At 52.4% G+C, this 7,038-nt stretch overlaps 1 long non-coding RNA gene across 3 annotated transcripts in view; it reads right to left on the reverse strand.

Annotated features, from left to right (window-relative positions):
* Positions 1 to 6,951, reverse strand: part of LOC112410383 (uncharacterized) — a 170,997-nt gene extending 164,046 nt beyond the window's left edge. For all 3 annotated transcript variants that reach the window (XR_003005421.1, XR_003005420.1, XR_003005422.1), the window contains exon 1: positions 6,430 to 6,951. This is a non-coding gene — a long non-coding RNA (uncharacterized LOC112410383). The remainder of the gene's footprint in view (positions 1 to 6,429) is intronic.
* Between the last annotated feature and the right edge of the window lie 87 nt (positions 6,952 to 7,038).

Genomic DNA, 7,038 nt, shown 5'->3' on the forward strand with positions numbered 1-7,038 from the left:
GGAGGGAGGGAGGGAGGGAGGGAGGGAGGGAGGGAAGAAAGGCCTGTCAAGGATGTGGAGAAACTGCAACCCTTGTGCCTTGCTGGCGGGAATGTAAAATGCTGCAGCTTCTGTTGGAAAACAGTATGGCAGTTCCTCAAAAAGTTAAATGTAAAATGACCATATGACCCAGCAATTCTACCTTTGGGTATATACACAAAAGAACTGAAAGCAGGGACCCAAACAGATATTTGTACCCCTACGTTCAGAGCAGCATTATTCATGGCCAAGAAGTAGAGGCCACCCAAGTGTCCATCAACAGATTAATGGATACACAAAATGTGACGTATACATAAAACGGAAAACTATTCAGCCTTAAAATGGAAGGAATTCTGACACACACTACAACATGGGTGAAGCCTGAGGACATGATGTGAAATAAAGCAGACACAGAAGGACACATATTGTATGATTCCACTTACAGGACATACCTACAGCTGTCAAAATGATGGAGACAGAAAATAGAATGGCAGTTACCAGGGGCTGGGGGCTGCGGGAGTCAGTGCTTCACGGCCACCGAGTTTCAGTTTGGGGTGATGAAGAAGTTTTGGAGATGGACGGTGGTGATGGTAGCACAGCAATGTGAAAGTACATAATGCCACTGACACGCTGACAAATGGTTAAGGTGGTAAACTGGTGTTATGTCCATCTTCCCATAATTAAGAATGGTTAAAAATGTTTCCAAAGTTAGTTAAGTGAAGAAGGTACAAGGGCAGAAACGAGCACTGTCGCTTAGAGCTCCTGAGGATTTCACTCACATACTGAAGAATTTGTCCCCAAAGGTCGGCATCTCAGACACCTTCTTTTCCACGCCTGAGACACAACACCGGCCCAAAGAGCGCTACCGCCCAGCTGCTGACCCAAAGCAACTGCACCAGTGTCTAAAGAACCAGCCAAGGACTTCCCTGGCAGTCCAGTGGTTAGGACGTCCCCTTCCAGTGCCAGGAGTGCGGGTTCGATCCCTGATCAGGGAGCTAAGATCCCACACGCCTCGTGGCCAAAAGACCAAAACAGAAAACAAAAGCAGTATTGTTAACAAATTCAATGAAGACTTTGAAAATGGTCTGCATCAAAAAAAAAAAAATCTTAAAAAAATAAAGAACCGTCCAGCAGGCACCAATATTTGCAGAATTAACGAGCGAGGGAATCTGAAGCAACGGATTGGAAATGCATCTATAATTAGGGAGAGGGAATATACTCCATTGGTGGCTCAGAAAGCACGGCCGAAATCCCCAACGGATTATCTGATGGAACTGCTGGGCAGGCAGAGATGGTCTCTCCCGCCCCGTCCTGCCTGGGCTCTCAGACCAGCGAAAGGAAAGGGGAGGAAACTGCTGAAGAGAAATGAGGTCAAGGGCCCACATTTTAGGCAAAGGCGGCGGGTCTGAAAACCATTAAAATCTGACCCTATAAGAGGCATTTTCCAAACACCTGGGAGCCTCACGGACCCGAGGGGAGGGACTGATTTATTTCCGGAGACCCAGAACCACAGTCCCTCTGTCGTTTGCCCGAATGCGGCTGCTTCTGTTTTCACCACCCCCAGAAGGCAACTGGTCTCAAGACTTCTGTGTAAAAACCTGTACCAACACACCAGATACGGGAGGAGGTGATGATTCACGTTACCAGAAGAACGCTTTGACAGAAACTTGCCACTTCAGCATTCCTGTAGCTTACAAATTTCCTCCAGGCCTTTCACATATCATGTGATCAACCGAGATTGGTTTTTGTACAGATATTCTTCCAGGCACAAACCTAGTCCGTAAAGCAAGGGAGCCGGAGTGGTTTCGAACAGACTGTCTTTCGCCAATGGCATAGCTCAAAGAGAGGAAATCTATCCAGGACCATTCCTGTCCTCTTGTGAAATGAACTGAGTGCATCCATCCTGTGATGAAGGGGGTGCCGACTAGACGTGGAGGACCCCAACCAGTTCCACGATGACAGTGGACATTGCCTAGGACGATGCTGGCCAGAAAGAGAAGTAGCAGGGTCTGCCTGGGCACACAAATGTCCCAGGGAGCTGCCTCTTAAAGCTGCCCAGGCTCCCAGGGAACTCACAAACCCCAGAGGAGAGGCTGCAGATCTTATACCTAAAGCCCAGAACGGCAGTTCTTTATCGTTCACCCAAATACAGCCGCTTCTGTCTTCACTGAGTACAAAGGGCACCAGATTTCAAGACTTCTATGTCACAACCTGTGCCAACAAAACAAGTAAGTAGATGTGGGGGCCAGACCAGGTGGAGGCAAGCTGGGAAGACTTCCTGGAGGAGGTGGAGGACAGAGAAGCTTTGCAGCTGGCTACGCTTGAGTGGGAAAAGGCTCATTTCTGGCTTTAGCCGGCCAAGAAGTCAATCAACTCCCTGTTTCTTACAGTGCCCACCTGTATTAAAATGGCCTGGGGTGCTTGTTAAAAATACCCATTTCTGAGTGCTACCCCCGACATGTACCAAAACAGAACCTCTAAAGGTGGGGGGAGGGTGGGGATGGCTGCTAAGAATACTCAGATTTTTACCAAATTCTCCAAGCACTTCGTTTTTATGCAAACCACAGGGTGCAGGCCAGGGGGCTGGGGGAGCAGCTCCAAGTACGCTGGCTGAAGCGGGTCCACACTGATCTGGGAAGAGCTGGGCAGGGAGGACCCATGAGGAGTCACTGAGGAGAGGGACAAGGCAGGTGCAGACAGAGGGCTGTTCCAGGACCGTTTAGTCACAACATCCCCCAAGCCCTCTCCCACCGACACTTCCTGTTATGATCCTAACTGGAGCTGGCTGGTGATAGAAAACGCCTGTGCCAGTGCACAAAGGGCAGGGGACAGAGGGAAGGAGGGAGAGAGAGAGAGACAGAGAGAGAGAGAGAGAGGATGAATATCTTTCAGTTTACAAGCTATAACAGGAAGGCTGGGAGTATAAGAAAAATCAAGTCTAGGCGACCAGACCCTAACAGTAATGAGAAACTCTATCTGGACAACAGAAGTCTGGTTGGTTGAGATTTAAGTAACCTCAGAACTTCCTCATCCCAAACAAACATCGCCTACACTCTAACTGCGGGCAGCCACCCCCAGCTGGAGAAGACAGCCCGAGTTTGCGTGTGTATTGTCGGTGGAAGGTTTGGACTACTGTGGTCTCTGTTGCAGGCGGCAGGAGAAGGGCCTCTTTCATGAGTTTCCTCAACTTCACACAAGTGCTCTCTTATGCAAAGACGCTGGGCCAGCCTCCATCCACATGAGTGGCTTCCAAATACCCCTCCAGGCTGGCTCTCCTCAGCCCTAAAGAAGAGGGGGACCCCACCCCCCAGCCCAAGATTGCTGGACAAAACCCTCAATCCACACTGAGGCACGAGCGGAAACCCGTGTTCCCTTAGATCTGCCCAGATCACCAGTGAACGCTGCCTCTGCTGGGTTTGCACACTTAGCGCCCGACACACCTGCCGCTCAGGCGGCGTGAATCACAGGCGCGGCACGCTGGACTCGCCGCCGCCGGGTTCGGGGCTTGACAGCTGGCTCTCACGCACCCGGATGTCATCCTCCACCTACACACACCCCCAAGGCACGCTGGGACAGATCAGGCTACAACCCGATTTCTACTAAACGACTCATTCCCAGGGGAGGTCCACGGAAGGAAGGAGAAGGGTACACGGAGATGCTTCTCCCACTCATGGTCAAGGGTTCTCTCCCTTCTACACCCTGGAGGGTCTCATCTGCCCTGCTGGCCGTAAACAGTGAGGAGGGGGTGAGTTAACCTGGGGAAGGAGATGGGATGGACTTCTCAATTTTGAACCATCTCCAGAATAAAGACCGTCTGCCTAGATGAATAAGCTTTAGCGCCCTCCTGTAGCACAGCGCTTATCGTTAAGGATCCTATATTGTACACTTAAACATTTGCTAAGAGGGGCGAGCGTCCATTAAGTGTTCTTGTCGCCAAAAAATAGTAAAATAATAAATAAGAGGGCGGAAGGAAACTTTTGGAGGTGATGGGTATGCTTACGACAAAGACTGTGGTGACTGTGGTGTCAGATTCACAGCGTATACTTATCACCAAACTCACGAGTTGCAGACATGAAACATGTATAACCTTCTGTATGTCAATCATGCCTCAGTTAAGTGGTCTTTAAAGTAGACAGCCTGCTGAATCCCTCTCAACGTTCACTTTTTCACAAGACAGCACTTTCTGCCATGCAGGATCCTGAAATGGATCCCGGACCAGCAAAAGGACATTAGTGGGACAACTGGAAAAATTTGAATAAGGCCTGGAGATTAGTTCAAAGTATTCTATCAATGTTAATCCCCCACTTTGAGCATCTCACTGTGGATCTATAAGATGTTAACATATAGGGAAGCTGGGTGACAGGTATAAGGGAACTCCGTGTACTGTTTGCGCAACTCTCCTGTAAATCTAGATTTCTATCAAAATCAAAAGTTAATAATACTTTTTAAAAGGACAGCCTCCTAGTAAATCTCAGTCTCTGGCATTGCTAATATCATTTCGACCCTAGTCCTGAAGGCAAATTTCAAGTTACTCTCATAACCAATATGCAGATCAACTCTTTGCTTCAGGAAAAACAAAACGAAACAAAAACTGCATTCACTCAGTAAGCATTGTCTGGGCTCCTACTGTATTCTGGCTCCCAGCCGTGGTATTATCTGCTGGCTAAGTGGTGCAATCTTCCTCCAAGCCCACCTCGTAAATGTCTACCAAGAGGGCCACTCCTCTGATTTTAGACATGACTGACTTAGAGCAAAGAGAGTGACTTCTGGGAATTTTCCAAAGGAAATAATTCAGAATGTGCAAATCCTTATGTACAAAAGACACTCACCAATGCATGAATTCAAAGGGTAAAAATCTGGAAACACCTTGGTGTCCAACAATGGGAGAATTGTCACGCAAACTATGATTCAATGCCTGCAGTGAATACAGTCATTATGTGGGGAAATGTTCAAAAAAAAACAAAGCGAGGGGGAATAAAGCGGAAAACAAGGTTGTACGTATTGCAGGATTTCAGCAGTGAGGACATATGTCAAATTGCCTGCATTACTGTGGGAACTGGGTGTTTCCTTTCCTGTTTTTTGCTCTTTTTTGTAGTTTTCTATAAAAGACAGAGAAAGGGCACGGATTACCTTTAAAATCAGAAGGGGTGCAGAGGCGGGGCTTCCGGCCATCAGTGGGGCAATTTCAACAGTTCCTCTCCCAGAGAAGGTGAGGAAGGGCCACAGGGTACATACTGCACCAACGTGGGCAGTTCCACGGACCTGGGTGTGGCCAGGGCACAGGCTCCTGGGGGAGGGGCGGTACCAACACACATCACCTTTTTTCTTCCTGTGGTGCCTGGCTCTCCCCCTCTTCCCAAGCAGGTGCTCACGGGAGGCACTGGCACCCTGCACACAGTCCAAGGGAGACCGGTGACAGCTTCCAGAAGTGTTCTATGCAGGAGGGACTTCTGGGCAGGAAATGGATCATCACAGACAGACTGCCAACAGGGCTGGAGGGAGGGGAGGGAACCCCATATCTGGGAAAGCACCCCCAGGAAACCATCTTCGGGGGAAAGAGTGGAGGACAAGTGCCAAAGGGGGAGCAGGAAAAGGAGGCCCCTGGTTTATCTGCACATCAAGGCGGATTCGCTCATTCATTCAACAGACATCTACTCTGCACCTACTCAGTGACAGGCACGGCGCCGCTCCAAACAGCGCCCACACAAAAGGACGAGGATAGGAGGGGGCTATGGATTCAGAAGCAGCTTGCTTCCAGTTCAGGACTCAAGACTACGCCCCCTCCCCGCGCTGGCCGGGAAACCTCTTCCATTAACAATTTGCACTGACGGCGGGGGGGCGGGGGTACGCCCTGGACCGAATGCCTGCTACCTCCCACCCGTTCAGAAAGACGCCTGATGGGTGGCGCAGTCCTTGCAGTAAAGCCGCTCACCAGCAACCAGGACCGGGGACCAGGGACATTCACCACCCCCCCGGCGAGAGGGGCTCCAAGCGCTGCGCCCCGATCGCATTCTGGGTAGCCAGTGGGCAGACGACGGGAGCTCACCGAGGCGGCTCAGCTCTCGAGGTAACGGGCCCTGCAGGGCGACAAGGTGAGAAGGTAAGCGCGATGGGGGGTCGGGCGGATACGCCCAGCACGCGGACCTCTCCCCAACTTGGGGCTCTGTCCCCCGGGGCAGCCAGCGGCCAGGAGGCGTTGGAAAGGGAGATGACCGAGAGCGCCCAGGATGGGCGATGACCACCGCCACCGGGAGAATCGACTCCGCTTGGAGGCAGAGGGATGGCTAAAATGACCTCTGGAAAGATGCCAATTACAAGAACAAAAATTTCAACCCAGAACCCCATGACCTTCATAAAGCGACGCAGGGGGTGAAATCCCCCCCTCTTCCCCCGAATCGCGGGGCAACTTACCTACAGGTAAGGGACTCGACTGTTAGGTAGAATGTGCATCAATCCACGGATGGAGACGAGGTTGTGGGTCATCCGAGCCCGGCCGAGACGCACCAAGTAATCCACGTTAGGGGGTCCGGAGGCCCCTACCCCATTCCCAACTTTCCATCCAAGGCCAAAGCGCCGGCAGCCCCGGCCTCTGCGCCCGGGACCCGCGGAAATCGCGCTTGGGTTCGCTGGCCCGGGTTCCCCAGCGGCGCCCCGGCGACCCCGGCGAGCGCACCCCGCCTCCTCGCGCTCGGAGAGCAGCGCCTCGCCTTTCTTCGCTGCTTATCGCCAGCGCGACCCCAGAGATCCCAGCCGGGAACCCCTCTGCCGAGCCCGGAAAAGCGCCAAGGGCAAATCCGCCGGGCCTGGGGTTTGCAGGTCCGCGGGGCCCGGGCGGCGGGGGCTGGGAGCCCGCCGGGCAAGAGAGACTCAGGTGAGAAGCACCGAGCGGCGGCTGCCAGTTACGGGGCGTGACGCCCCGTAACCACACCGCCTCGCCCGCGCCACCTCCGCGCTCTGCCCGCGGCCGGACCATTCTGCCTTTAAATAGCAGCCGGGCCCGGGGCGGGGAGGGGCGGGGAG

This window comes from Neophocaena asiaeorientalis, unplaced genomic scaffold (genome assembly GCF_003031525.2).
Source record: "Neophocaena asiaeorientalis asiaeorientalis breed wild unplaced genomic scaffold, Neophocaena_asiaeorientalis_V1.1 scaffold30, whole genome shotgun sequence".
In the NCBI taxonomy this organism is placed as follows: Eukaryota; Metazoa; Chordata; class Mammalia; order Artiodactyla; family Phocoenidae; genus Neophocaena; species Neophocaena asiaeorientalis.